Below are 12,957 nucleotides of genomic sequence, written 5' to 3'. Positions count from 1 at the left end.
GTGGCATATATGCCGACGTATAACAGAGACTGAAACATTGCTCACACTTGTCTGAGGTGGTCATTTTGACTGCAATCTTGTTTTAGGTTGGCACTTTGTTTTTGAATATTGTATGCTTTTCGAATGCGTATCTGTGCTGCAGTAGAACGCCTTAGCCTCACAGCAAACATTTTGGTTTACAAGCTGTCACTGCTGTCTTCCCAGGAGAGTGGCTGTACTGGTTTCTTCTGGAAGTCCTGAGGGATGTACGGGACCAAGACATGAGAGCGGTTGGGGCAGCCTTTGAACCCAGGAGAGCACCCCACAGGCTCTGTGCTGGCGGCCCCAGAAACTCGATTTACTCCAGAGTAGAACCGAACAACTCCGGCAGGGGAAAACCGCGACCGCACTGCACTGAGAGCAACGCAAAAAAATGCTGAACGAGCCAGCCAGGAGTCGAACCTAGAATCTTCTGATCCGTAGTCAGACGCGTTATCCATTGCGCCACTGGCCCAGTCCGCATCAGCAGTGCTCATTAGCATGGTCCTCGGAAAGAGGACACGGCTCGGTGAACATGGAGTTCCTTAAAAGCATGCTTTGCTTTGTTGTCATGGCAAGTTGTGGTGTCGATAGGATGCTCTTACACCGAGCATGTGACAGTCCCTCCCAAGAAGAACTGTGATCCAGGCTCTGAGACTTTCTCTTCTCCGGGAGGAGGTTGCAAACGTTAGTTATTTTTGTCAGAGCAGCTGCAGCACACCTGGGTGGAGGCCCACAGCTAGACTTGAGGCCAACCTTTACGCACACCTTCCCTGGTGGTCTAGTGGTTAGGATTCGGCGCTCTCACCGCCGCGGCCCGGGTTCGATTCCCGGTCAGGGAACTTCCTTTTGACCTCCATGCTGAACTTTGAGGAGTGGTTAACTCACTTGGCGAAGGCAAGAAAGCGGCTCTGAGCGCAAAACATGTCCTTCGAGCCGGAGTCGAACCAGCGACCTAAGGATTGCCATCATCCCACCTACAGTCCTCCGCTCTACCAACTGAGCTATCGAAGGCTTACGGGGCAGTTCCACAACCACATCCTATAAGGTAGCTGCAGACCGACCGCTGGCCAAAAAGGACAGAAGCAAAAGCACTCAAGCCTTCCCATACCGGGAGTCGAACCCGGGCCGCCTGGGTGAAAACCAGGAATCCTAACCGCTAGACCATATGGGAACTGCCACACTTGAAACCCAGTCTTGGCACAAACTCCAGTTCATTCTGATCGCTGGCACGTCCCTGCTCCGCTTGCACAAGTGCCACTCATACACTTACGCACTCTCTCATACACAGTTTCTTGGTTTCCGTAAACCGAGAACCTTCTGATCCGTAGTCTTAAGCGCTAACCTTTGTGCCACCGTCACTCTGTTCAGCACCTTGTTAGCACTTTGCTTGAAGCAAGGACAAGGCTCTGTCAACCCGGAGTTCCTTCACCACACATTCTGCTTTGTTTTTATGGCAAGAGGTTGTGTGGATGGGATGCTCTTACAGGATTCCTGACAGTCCCTCCATAGAAGACCTGAGATCCAGGGTCGGAGACTCTCTCCTCTCCAAGAGTAGGTTAAAAGCAATGGTTTCTTTTGTGTCTGTGTGTCAGAGCCCTTAGGTGTTGCTGCAGCTCAGAGACCTACAAGTGGAGGAGATTACACTGCAAGTCGGCTGGATGACCTCTAAGTGGTAGGCACTTATACCGCACGTAGGCTGGGTTTGCGATTGATGTAGCTGTAGTAGACATTCATAAAAATAAAAAAATATATAAACTGCTTACTCTGAGGTTGTGTTTAGGGTTGGGGTAGGAGTAAAATTGAATAAAACACAGCAGGTTACCGTGTGGTTGGGCCTAGGGCTGGGGTAGGTGTGATTTTAATAAACTGCGATAGGTTGTATTCTGTGCCATGTACGAGACATTGAATCAGTGAAACCCACATGGAGGTTTGTTACTGTGAGGTTGGGTTAAGAGTTGGGGTAGGTTGGGAGGTTGATAAAACACAGCAGGAAACTGTGAGGTTGGTTTAAGGATTGGGGTAGGTTTGACATTCAAACATAACTGGTTGGACGCAGTGTCTTGTACCAGACATTAAATGAATGAAAACTCCAGGAGGTTTTTACAGCCCACTTGGGGCTGACCAGGTCGTTTGGAGCAGGCTCCGATTTCTATTTATACCTTTCTCAGTCAGGTAACTTCCTTTTCAGTAGTATGAGCGTCTGCACTGTGTGGCATATATGCCGACGTATAACAGAGACTGAAACATTGCTCACACTTGTCTGAGGTGGTCATTTTGACTGCAATCTTGTTTTAGGTTGGCACTTTGTTTTTGAATATTGTATGCTTTTCGAATGCGTATCTGTGCTGCAGTAGAACGCCTTAGCCTCACAGCAAACATTTTGGTTTACAAGCTGTCACTGCTGTCTTCCCAGGAGAGTGGCTGTACTGGTTTCTTCTGGAAGTCCTGAGGGATGTACGGGACCAAGACATGAGAGCGGTTGGGGCAGCCTTTGAACCCAGGAGAGCACCCCACAGGCTCTGTGCTGGCGGCCCCAGAAACTCGATTTACTCCAGAGTAGAACCGAACAACTCCGGCAGGGGAAAACCGCGACCGCACTGCACTGAGAGCAACGCAAAAAAATGCTGAACGAGCCAGCCAGGAGTCGAACCTAGAATCTTCTGATCCGTAGTCAGACGCGTTATCCATTGCGCCACTGGCCCAGTCCGCATCAGCAGTGCTCATTAGCATGGTCCTCGGAAAGAGGACACGGCTCGGTGAACATGGAGTTCCTTAAAAGCATGCTTTGCTTTGTTGTCATGGCAAGTTGTGGTGTCGATAGGATGCTCTTACACCGAGCATGTGACAGTCCCTCCCAAGAAGAACTGTGATCCAGGCTCTGAGACTTTCTCTTCTCCGGGAGGAGGTTGCAAACGTTAGTTATTTTTGTCAGAGCAGCTGCAGCACACCTGGGTGGAGGCCCACAGCTAGACTTGAGGCCAACCTTTACGCACACCTTCCCTGGTGGTCTAGTGGTTAGGATTCGGCGCTCTCACCGCCGCGGCCCGGGTTCGATTCCCGGTCAGGGAACTTCCTTTTGACCTCCATGCTGAACTTTGAGGAGTGGTTAACTCACTTGGCGAAGGCAAGAAAGCGGCTCTGAGCGCAAAACATGTCCTTCGAGCCGGAGTCGAACCAGCGACCTAAGGATTGCCATCATCCCACCTACAGTCCTCCGCTCTACCAACTGAGCTATCGAAGGCTTACGGGGCAGTTCCACAACCACATCCTATAAGGTAGCTGCAGACCGACCGCTGGCCAAAAAGGACAGAAGCAAAAGCACTCAAGCCTTCCCATACCGGGAGTCGAACCCGGGCCGCCTGGGTGAAAACCAGGAATCCTAACCGCTAGACCATATGGGAACTGCCACACTTGAAACCCAGTCTTGGCACAAACTCCAGTTCATTCTGATCGCTGGCACGTCCCTGCTCCGCTTGCACAAGTGCCACTCATACACTTACGCACTCTCTCATACACAGTTTCTTGGTTTCCGTAAACCGAGAACCTTCTGATCCGTAGTCTTAAGCGCTAACCTTTGTGCCACCGTCACTCTGTTCAGCACCTTGTTAGCACTTTGCTTGAAGCAAGGACAAGGCTCTGTCAACCCGGAGTTCCTTCACCACACATTCTGCTTTGTTTTTATGGCAAGAGGTTGTGTGGATGGGATGCTCTTACAGGATTCCTGACAGTCCCTCCATAGAAGACCTGAGATCCAGGGTCGGAGACTCTCTCCTCTCCAAGAGTAGGTTAAAAGCAATGGTTTCTTTTGTGTCTGTGTGTCAGAGCCCTTAGGTGTTGCTGCAGCTCAGAGACCTACAAGTGGAGGAGATTACACTGCAAGTCGGCTGGATGACCTCTAAGTGGTAGGCACTTATACCGCACGTAGGCTGGGTTTGCGATTGATGTAGCTGTAGTAGACATTCATAAAAATAAAAAAATATATAAACTGCTTACTCTGAGGTTGTGTTTAGGGTTGGGGTAGGAGTAAAATTGAATAAAACACAGCAGGTTACCGTGTGGTTGGGCCTAGGGCTGGGGTAGGTGTGATTTTAATAAACTGCGATAGGTTGTATTCTGTGCCATGTACGAGACATTGAATCAGTGAAACCCACATGGAGGTTTGTTACTGTGAGGTTGGGTTAAGAGTTGGGGTAGGTTGGGAGGTTGATAAAACACAGCAGGAAACTGTGAGGTTGGTTTAAGGATTGGGGTAGGTTTGACATTCAAACATAACTGGTTGGACGCAGTGTCTTGTACCAGACATTAAATGAATGAAAACTCCAGGAGGTTTTTACAGCCCACTTGGGGCTGACCAGGTCGTTTGGAGCAGGCTCCGATTTCTATTTATACCTTTCTCAGTCAGGTAACTTCCTTTTCAGTAGTATGAGCGTCTGCACTGTGTGGCATATATGCCGACGTATAACAGAGACTGAAACATTGCTCACACTTGTCTGAGGTGGTCATTTTGACTGCAATCTTGTTTTAGGTTGGCACTTTGTTTTTGAATATTGTATGCTTTTCGAATGCGTATCTGTGCTGCAGTAGAACGCCTTAGCCTCACAGCAAACATTTTGGTTTACAAGCTGTCACTGCTGTCTTCCCAGGAGAGTGGCTGTACTGGTTTCTTCTGGAAGTCCTGAGGGATGTACGGGACCAAGACATGAGAGCGGTTGGGGCAGCCTTTGAACCCAGGAGAGCACCCCACAGGCTCTGTGCTGGCGGCCCCAGAAACTCGATTTACTCCAGAGTAGAACCGAACAACTCCGGCAGGGGAAAACCGCGACCGCACTGCACTGAGAGCAACGCAAAAAAATGCTGAACGAGCCAGCCAGGAGTCGAACCTAGAATCTTCTGATCCGTAGTCAGACGCGTTATCCATTGCGCCACTGGCCCAGTCCGCATCAGCAGTGCTCATTAGCATGGTCCTTGGAAAGAGGACACGGCTCGGTGAACATGGAGTTCCTTAAAAGCATGCTTTGCTTTGTTGTCATGGCAAGTTGTGGTGTCGATAGGATGCTCTTACACCGAGCATGTGACAGTCCCTCCCAAGAAGAACTGTGATCCAGGCTCTGAGACTTTCTCTTCTCCGGGAGGAGGTTGCAAACGTTAGTTATTTTTGTCAGAGCAGCTGCAGCACACCTGGGTGGAGGCCCACAGCTAGACTTGAGGCCAACCTTTACGCACACCTTCCCTGGTGGTCTAGTGGTTAGGATTCGGCGCTCTCACCGCCGCGGCCCGGGTTCGATTCCCGGTCAGGGAACTTCCTTTTGACCTCCATGCTGAACTTTGAGGAGTGGTTAACTCACTTGGCGAAGGCAAGAAAGCGGCTCTGAGCGCAAAACATGTCCTTCGAGCCGGAGTCGAACCAGCGACCTAAGGATTGCCATCATCCCACCTACAGTCCTCCGCTCTACCAACTGAGCTATCGAAGGCTTACGGGGCAGTTCCACAACCACATCCTATAAGGTAGCTGCAGACCGACCGCTGGCCAAAAAGGACAGAAGCAAAAGCACTCAAGCCTTCCCATACCGGGAGTCGAACCCGGGCCGCCTGGGTGAAAACCAGGAATCCTAACCGCTAGACCATATGGGAACTGCCACACTTGAAACCCAGTCTTGGCACAAACTCCAGTTCATTCTGATCGCTGGCACGTCCCTGCTCCGCTTGCACAAGTGCCACTCATACACTTACGCACTCTCTCATACACAGTTTCTTGGTTTCCGTAAACCGAGAACCTTCTGATCCGTAGTCTTAAGCGCTAACCTTTGTGCCACCGTCACTCTGTTCAGCACCTTGTTAGCACTTTGCTTGAAGCAAGGACAAGGCTCTGTCAACCCGGAGTTCCTTCACCACACATTCTGCTTTGTTTTTATGGCAAGAGGTTGTGTGGATGGGATGCTCTTACAGGATTCCTGACAGTCCCTCCATAGAAGACCTGAGATCCAGGGTCGGAGACTCTCTCCTCTCCAAGAGTAGGTTAAAAGCAATGGTTTCTTTTGTGTCTGTGTGTCAGAGCCCTTAGGTGTTGCTGCAGCTCAGAGACCTACAAGTGGAGGAGATTACACTGCAAGTCGGCTGGATGACCTCTAAGTGGTAGGCACTTATACCGCACGTAGGCTGGGTTTGCGATTGATGTAGCTGTAGTAGACATTCATAAAAATAAAAAAATATATATAAACTGCTTACTCTGAGGTTGTGTTTAGGGTTGGGGTAGGAGTAAAATTGAATAAAACACAGCAGGTTACCGTGTGGTTGGGCCTAGGGCTGGGGTAGGTGTGATTTTAATAAACTGCGATAGGTTGTATTCTGTGCCATGTACGAGACATTGAATCAGTGAAACCCACATGGAGGTTTGTTACTGTGAGGTTGGGTTAAGAGTTGGGGTAGGTTGGGAGGTTGATAAAACACAGCAGGAAACTGTGAGGTTGGTTTAAGGATTGGGGTAGGTTTGACATTCAAACATAACTGGTTGGACGCAGTGTCTTGTACCAGACATTAAATGAATGAAAACTCCAGGAGGTTTTTACAGCCCACTTGGGGCTGACCAGGTCGTTTGGAGCAGGCTCCGATTTCTATTTATACCTTTCTCAGTCAGGTAACTTCCTTTTCAGTAGTATGAGCGTCTGCACTGTGTGGCATATATGCCGACGTATAACAGAGACTGAAACATTGCTCACACTTGTCTGAGGTGGTCATTTTGACTGCAATCTTGTTTTAGGTTGGCACTTTGTTTTTGAATATTGTATGCTTTTCGAATGCGTATCTGTGCTGCAGTAGAACGCCTTAGCCTCACAGCAAACATTTTGGTTTACAAGCTGTCACTGCTGTCTTCCCAGGAGAGTGGCTGTACTGGTTTCTTCTGGAAGTCCTGAGGGATGTACGGGACCAAGACATGAGAGCGGTTGGGGCAGCCTTTGAACCCAGGAGAGCACCCCACAGGCTCTGTGCTGGCGGCCCCAGAAACTCGATTTACTCCAGAGTAGAACCGAACAACTCCGGCAGGGGAAAACCGCGACCGCACTGCACTGAGAGCAACGCAAAAAAATGCTGAACGAGCCAGCCAGGAGTCGAACCTAGAATCTTCTGATCCGTAGTCAGACGCGTTATCCATTGCGCCACTGGCCCAGTCCGCATCAGCAGTGCTCATTAGCATGGTCCTCGGAAAGAGGACACGGCTCGGTGAACATGGAGTTCCTTAAAAGCATGCTTTGCTTTGTTGTCATGGCAAGTTGTGGTGTCGATAGGATGCTCTTACACCGAGCATGTGACAGTCCCTCCCAAGAAGAACTGTGATCCAGGCTCTGAGACTTTCTCTTCTCCGGGAGGAGGTTGCAAACGTTAGTTATTTTTGTCAGAGCAGCTGCAGCACACCTGGGTGGAGGCCCACAGCTAGACTTGAGGCCAACCTTTACGCACACCTTCCCTGGTGGTCTAGTGGTTAGGATTCGGCGCTCTCACCGCCGCGGCCCGGGTTCGATTCCCGGTCAGGGAACTTCCTTTTGACCTCCATGCTGAACTTTGAGGAGTGGTTAACTCACTTGGCGAAGGCAAGAAAGCGGCTCTGAGCGCAAAACATGTCCTTCGAGCCGGAGTCGAACCAGCGACCTAAGGATTGCCATCATCCCACCTACAGTCCTCCGCTCTACCAACTGAGCTATCGAAGGCTTACGGGGCAGTTCCACAACCACATCCTATAAGGTAGCTGCAGACCGACCGCTGGCCAAAAAGGACAGAAGCAAAAGCACTCAAGCCTTCCCATACCGGGAGTCGAACCCGGGCCGCCTGGGAGAAAACCAGGAATCCTAACCGCTAGACCATATGGGAACTGCCACACTTGAAACCCAGTCTTGGCACAAACTCCAGTTCATTCTGATCGCTGGCACGTCCCTGCTCCGCTTGCACAAGTGCCACTCATACACTTACGCACTCTCTCATACACAGTTTCTTGGTTTCCGTAAACCGAGAACCTTCTGATCCGTAGTCTTAAGCGCTAACCTTTGTGCCACCGTCACTCTGTTCAGCACCTTGTTAGCACTTTGCTTGAAGCAAGGACAAGGCTCTGTCAACCCGGAGTTCCTTCACCACACATTCTGCTTTGTTTTTATGGCAAGAGGTTGTGTGGATGGGATGCTCTTACAGGATTCCTGACAGTCCCTCCATAGAAGACCTGAGATCCAGGGTCGGAGACTCTCTCCTCTCCAAGAGTAGGTTAAAAGCAATGGTTTCTTTTGTGTCTGTGTGTCAGAGCCCTTAGGTGTTGCTGCAGCTCAGAGACCTACAAGTGGAGGAGATTACACTGCAAGTCGGCTGGATGACCTCTAAGTGGTAGGCACTTATACCGCACGTAGGCTGGGTTTGCGATTGATGTAGCTGTAGTAGACATTCATAAAAATAAAAAAATATATAAACTGCTTACTCTGAGGTTGTGTTTAGGGTTGGGGTAGGAGTAAAATTGAATAAAACACAGCAGGTTACCGTGTGGTTGGGCCTAGGGCTGGGGTAGGTGTGATTTTAATAAACTGCGATAGGTTGTATTCTGTGCCATGTACGAGACATTGAATCAGTGAAACCCACATGGAGGTTTGTTACTGTGAGGTTGGGTTAAGAGTTGGGGTAGGTTGGGAGGTTGATAAAACACAGCAGGAAACTGTGAGGTTGGTTTAAGGATTGGGGTAGGTTTGACATTCAAACATAACTGGTTGGACGCAGTGTCTTGTACCAGACATTAAATGAATGAAAACTCCAGGAGGTTTTTACAGCCCACTTGGGGCTGACCAGGTCGTTTGGAGCAGGCTCCGATTTCTATTTATACCTTTCTCAGTCAGGTAACTTCCTTTTCAGTAGTATGAGCGTCTGCACTGTGTGGCATATATGCCGACGTATAACAGAGACTGAAACATTGCTCACACTTGTCTGAGGTGGTCATTTTGACTGCAATCTTGTTTTAGGTTGGCACTTTGTTTTTGAATATTGTATGCTTTTCGAATGCGTATCTGTGCTGCAGTAGAACGCCTTAGCCTCACAGCAAACATTTTGGTTTACAAGCTGTCACTGCTGTCTTCCCAGGAGAGTGGCTGTACTGGTTTCTTCTGGAAGTCCTGAGGGATGTACGGGACCAAGACATGAGAGCGGTTGGGGCAGCCTTTGAACCCAGGAGAGCACCCCACAGGCTCTGTGCTGGCGGCCCCAGAAACTCGATTTACTCCAGAGTAGAACCGAACAACTCCGGCAGGGGAAAACCGCGACCGCACTGCACTGAGAGCAACGCAAAAAAATGCTGAACGAGCCAGCCAGGAGTCGAACCTAGAATCTTCTGATCCGTAGTCAGACGCGTTATCCATTGCGCCACTGGCCCAGTCCGCATCAGCAGTGCTCATTAGCATGGTCCTCGGAAAGAGGACACGGCTCGGTGAACATGGAGTTCCTTAAAAGCATGCTTTGCTTTGTTGTCATGGCAAGTTGTGGTGTCGATAGGATGCTCTTACACCGAGCATGTGACAGTCCCTCCCAAGAAGAACTGTGATCCAGGCTCTGAGACTTTCTCTTCTCCGGGAGGAGGTTGCAAACGTTAGTTATTTTTGTCAGAGCAGCTGCAGCACACCTGGGTGGAGGCCCACAGCTAGACTTGAGGCCAACCTTTACGCACACCTTCCCTGGTGGTCTAGTGGTTAGGATTCGGCGCTCTCACCGCCGCGGCCCGGGTTCGATTCGCGGTCAGGGAACTTCCTTTTGACCTCCATGCTGAACTTTGAGGAGTGGTTAACTCACTTGGCGAAGGCAAGAAAGCGGCTCTGAGCGCAAAACATGTCCTTCGAGCCGGAGTCGAACCAGCGACCTAAGGATTGCCATCATCCCACCTACAGTCCTCCGCTCTACCAACTGAGCTATCGAAGGCTTACGGGGCAGTTCCACAACCACATCCTATAAGGTAGCTGCAGACCGACCGCTGGCCAAAAAGGACAGAAGCAAAAGCACTCAAGCCTTCCCATACCGGGAGTCGAACCCGGGCCGCCTGGGTGAAAACCAGGAATCCTAACCGCTAGACCATATGGGAACTGCCACACTTGAAACCCAGTCTTGGCACAAACTCCAGTTCATTCTGATCGCTGGCACGTCCCTGCTCCGCTTGCACAAGTGCCACTCATACACTTACGCACTCTCTCATACACAGTTTCTTGGTTTCCGTAAACCGAGAACCTTCTGATCCGTAGTCTTAAGCGCTAACCTTTGTGCCACCGTCACTCTGTTCAGCACCTTGTTAGCACTTTGCTTGAAGCAAGGACAAGGCTCTGTCAACCCGGAGTTCCTTCACCACACATTCTGCTTTGTTTTTATGGCAAGAGGTTGTGTGGATGGGATGCTCTTACAGGATTCCTGACAGTCCCTCCATAGAAGACCTGAGATCCAGGGTCGGAGACTCTCTCCTCTCCAAGAGTAGGTTAAAAGCAATGGTTTCTTTTGTGTCTGTGTGTCAGAGCCCTTAGGTGTTGCTGCAGCTCAGAGACCTACAAGTGGAGGAGATTACACTGCAAGTCGGCTGGATGACCTCTAAGTGGTAGGCACTTATACCGCACGTAGGCTGGGTTTGCGATTGATGTAGCTGTAGTAGACATTCATAAAAATAAAAAAATATATAAACTGCTTACTCTGAGGTTGTGTTTAGGGTTGGGGTAGGAGTAAAATTGAATAAAACACAGCAGGTTACCGTGTGGTTGGGCCTAGGGCTGGGGTAGGTGTGATTTTAATAAACTGCGATAGGTTGTATTCTGTGCCATGTACGAGACATTGAATCAGTGAAACCCACATGGAGGTTTGTTACTGTGAGGTTGGGTTAAGAGTTGGGGTAGGTTGGGAGGTTGATAAAACACAGCAGGAAACTGTGAGGTTGGTTTAAGGATTGGGGTAGGTTTGACATTCAAACATAACTGGTTGGACGCAGTGTCTTGTACCAGACATTAAATGAATGAAAACTCCAGGAGGTTTTTACAGCCCACTTGGGGCTGACCAGGTCGTTTGGAGCAGGCTCCGATTTCTATTTATACCTTTCTCAGTCAGGTAACTTCCTTTTCAGTAGTATGAGCGTCTGCACTGTGTGGCATATATGCCGACGTATAACAGAGACTGAAACATTGCTCACACTTGTCTGAGGTGGTCATTTTGACTGCAATCTTGTTTTAGGTTGGCACTTTGTTTTTGAATATTGTATGCTTTTCGAATGCGTATCTGTGCTGCAGTAGAACGCCTTAGCCTCACAGCAAACATTTTGGTTTACAAGCTGTCACTGCTGTCTTCCCAGGAGAGTGGCTGTACTGGTTTCTTCTGGAAGTCCTGAGGGATGTACGGGACCAAGACATGAGAGCGGTTGGGGCAGCCTTTGAACCCAGGAGAGCACCCCACAGGCTCTGTGCTGGCGGCCCCAGAAACTCGATTTACTCCAGAGTAGAACCGAACAACTCCGGCAGGGGAAAACCGCGACCGCACTGCACTGAGAGCAACGCAAAAAAATGCTGAACGAGCCAGCCAGGAGTCGAACCTAGAATCTTCTGATCCGTAGTCAGACGCGTTATCCATTGCGCCACTGGCCCAGTCCGCATCAGCAGTGCTCATTAGCATGGTCCTCGGAAAGAGGACACGGCTCGGTGAACATGGAGTTCCTTAAAAGCATGCTTTGCTTTGTTGTCATGGCAAGTTGTGGTGTCGATAGGATGCTCTTACACCGAGCATGTGACAGTCCCTCCCAAGAAGAACTGTGATCCAGGCTCTGAGACTTTCTCTTCTCCGGGAGGAGGTTGCAAACGTTAGTTATTTTTGTCAGAGCAGCTGCAGCACACCTGGGTGGAGGCCCACAGCTAGACTTGAGGCCAACCTTTACGCACACCTTCCCTGGTGGTCTAGTGGTTAGGATTCGGCGCTCTCACCGCCGCGGCCCGGGTTCGATTCGCGGTCAGGGAACTTCCTTTTGACCTCCATGCTGAACTTTGAGGAGTGGTTAACTCACTTGGCGAAGGCAAGAAAGCGGCTCTGAGCGCAAAACATGTCCTTCGAGCCGGAGTCGAACCAGCGACCTAAGGATTGCCATCATCCCACCTACAGTCCTCCGCTCTACCAACTGAGCTATCGAAGGCTTACGGGGCAGTTCCACAACCACATCCTATAAGGTAGCTGCAGACCGACCGCTGGCCAAAAAGGACAGAAGCAAAAGCACTCAAGCCTTCCCATACCGGGAGTCGAACCCGGGCCGCCTGGGTGAAAACCAGGAATCCTAACCGCTAGACCATATGGGAACTGCCACACTTGAAACCCAGTCTTGGCACAAACTCCAGTTCATTCTGATCGCTGGCACGTCCCTGCTCCGCTTGCACAAGTGCCACTCATACACTTACGCACTCTCTCATACACAGTTTCTTGGTTTCCGTAAACCGAGAACCTTCTGATCCGTAGTCTTAAGCGCTAACCTTTGTGCCACCGTCACTCTGTTCAGCACCTTGTTAGCACTTTGCTTGAAGCAAGGACAAGGCTCTGTCAACCCGGAGTTCCTTCACCACACATTCTGCTTTGTTTTTATGGCAAGAGGTTGTGTGGATGGGATGCTCTTACAGGATTCCTGACAGTCCCTCCATAGAAGACCTGAGATCCAGGGTCGGAGACTCTCTCCTCTCCAAGAGTAGGTTAAAAGCAATGGTTTCTTTTGTGTCTGTGTGTCAGAGCCCTTAGGTGTTGCTGCAGCTCAGAGACCTACAAGTGGAGGAGATTACACTGCAAGTCGGCTGGATGACCTCTAAGTGGTAGGCACTTATACCGCACGTAGGCTGGGTTTGCGATTGATGTAGCTGTAGTAGACATTCATAAAAATAAAAAAATATATAAACTGCTTACTCTGAGGTTGTGTTTAGGGTT

At 49.9% G+C, this 12,957-nt stretch overlaps 1 long non-coding RNA gene and 22 other non-coding genes across 23 annotated transcripts in view; 5 read left to right on the top strand and 18 right to left on the bottom strand.

The window, feature by feature from the left end:
- The window catches only part of LOC147845150 (uncharacterized), a 180,450-nt gene that overhangs the window by 33,753 nt on the left and 133,740 nt on the right, over positions 1-12,957 (top strand). The gene's annotated exons all lie outside the window — the stretch shown is intronic.
- trnar-acg (transfer RNA arginine (anticodon ACG)) lies at positions 421-493 on the bottom strand. Its single transcript has one exon. It is a non-coding gene; the product is annotated as a tRNA-Arg (tRNA).
- On the top strand, positions 789-860 carry trnae-cuc (transfer RNA glutamic acid (anticodon CUC)). The gene has a single exon. It is a non-coding gene; the product is annotated as a tRNA-Glu (tRNA).
- On the bottom strand, positions 946-1,032 carry trnay-gua (transfer RNA tyrosine (anticodon GUA)). Its single transcript is given in 2 exon segments — positions 946-981; positions 996-1,032. It is a non-coding gene; the product is annotated as a tRNA-Tyr (tRNA).
- On the bottom strand, positions 1,121-1,192 carry trnae-uuc (transfer RNA glutamic acid (anticodon UUC)). Its single transcript has one exon. It is a non-coding gene; the product is annotated as a tRNA-Glu (tRNA).
- On the bottom strand, positions 2,651-2,723 carry trnar-acg (transfer RNA arginine (anticodon ACG)). Its single transcript has one exon. It is a non-coding gene; the product is annotated as a tRNA-Arg (tRNA).
- On the top strand, positions 3,019-3,090 carry trnae-cuc (transfer RNA glutamic acid (anticodon CUC)). The gene has a single exon. It is a non-coding gene; the product is annotated as a tRNA-Glu (tRNA).
- On the bottom strand, positions 3,176-3,262 carry trnay-gua (transfer RNA tyrosine (anticodon GUA)). Its single transcript is given in 2 exon segments — positions 3,176-3,211; positions 3,226-3,262. It is a non-coding gene; the product is annotated as a tRNA-Tyr (tRNA).
- Positions 3,351-3,422, bottom strand: trnae-uuc (transfer RNA glutamic acid (anticodon UUC)). Its single transcript has one exon. It is a non-coding gene; the product is annotated as a tRNA-Glu (tRNA).
- On the bottom strand, positions 4,881-4,953 carry trnar-acg (transfer RNA arginine (anticodon ACG)). Its single transcript has one exon. It is a non-coding gene; the product is annotated as a tRNA-Arg (tRNA).
- Positions 5,249-5,320, top strand: trnae-cuc (transfer RNA glutamic acid (anticodon CUC)). The gene has a single exon. It is a non-coding gene; the product is annotated as a tRNA-Glu (tRNA).
- trnay-gua (transfer RNA tyrosine (anticodon GUA)) lies at positions 5,406-5,492 on the bottom strand. The gene is given in 2 exon segments: positions 5,406-5,441; positions 5,456-5,492. It is a non-coding gene; the product is annotated as a tRNA-Tyr (tRNA).
- trnae-uuc (transfer RNA glutamic acid (anticodon UUC)) lies at positions 5,581-5,652 on the bottom strand. The gene has a single exon. It is a non-coding gene; the product is annotated as a tRNA-Glu (tRNA).
- On the bottom strand, positions 7,113-7,185 carry trnar-acg (transfer RNA arginine (anticodon ACG)). Its single transcript has one exon. It is a non-coding gene; the product is annotated as a tRNA-Arg (tRNA).
- Positions 7,481-7,552, top strand: trnae-cuc (transfer RNA glutamic acid (anticodon CUC)). Its single transcript has one exon. It is a non-coding gene; the product is annotated as a tRNA-Glu (tRNA).
- Positions 7,638-7,724, bottom strand: trnay-gua (transfer RNA tyrosine (anticodon GUA)). The gene is given in 2 exon segments: positions 7,638-7,673; positions 7,688-7,724. It is a non-coding gene; the product is annotated as a tRNA-Tyr (tRNA).
- trnae-uuc (transfer RNA glutamic acid (anticodon UUC)) lies at positions 7,813-7,884 on the bottom strand. Its single transcript has one exon. It is a non-coding gene; the product is annotated as a tRNA-Glu (tRNA).
- On the bottom strand, positions 9,343-9,415 carry trnag-acc (transfer RNA glycine (anticodon ACC)). The gene has a single exon. It is a non-coding gene; the product is annotated as a tRNA-Arg (tRNA).
- Positions 9,868-9,954, bottom strand: trnay-gua (transfer RNA tyrosine (anticodon GUA)). Its single transcript is given in 2 exon segments — positions 9,868-9,903; positions 9,918-9,954. It is a non-coding gene; the product is annotated as a tRNA-Tyr (tRNA).
- trnae-uuc (transfer RNA glutamic acid (anticodon UUC)) lies at positions 10,043-10,114 on the bottom strand. Its single transcript has one exon. It is a non-coding gene; the product is annotated as a tRNA-Glu (tRNA).
- On the bottom strand, positions 11,573-11,645 carry trnar-acg (transfer RNA arginine (anticodon ACG)). The gene has a single exon. It is a non-coding gene; the product is annotated as a tRNA-Arg (tRNA).
- On the bottom strand, positions 12,098-12,184 carry trnay-gua (transfer RNA tyrosine (anticodon GUA)). Its single transcript is given in 2 exon segments — positions 12,098-12,133; positions 12,148-12,184. It is a non-coding gene; the product is annotated as a tRNA-Tyr (tRNA).
- On the bottom strand, positions 12,273-12,344 carry trnae-uuc (transfer RNA glutamic acid (anticodon UUC)). The gene has a single exon. It is a non-coding gene; the product is annotated as a tRNA-Glu (tRNA).

The sequence above is a fragment of the Danio rerio genome, chromosome 4 (assembly GCF_052040795.2).
Source record: "Danio rerio strain M-AB ecotype USA chromosome 4, GRCz13ab, whole genome shotgun sequence".
Taxonomy (NCBI): domain Eukaryota; kingdom Metazoa; phylum Chordata; class Actinopteri; order Cypriniformes; family Danionidae; genus Danio; species Danio rerio.
The sequence above is the reverse complement of the archived record's forward strand: the minus strand, read 5'-3'. Positions and strand labels throughout refer to the sequence as shown.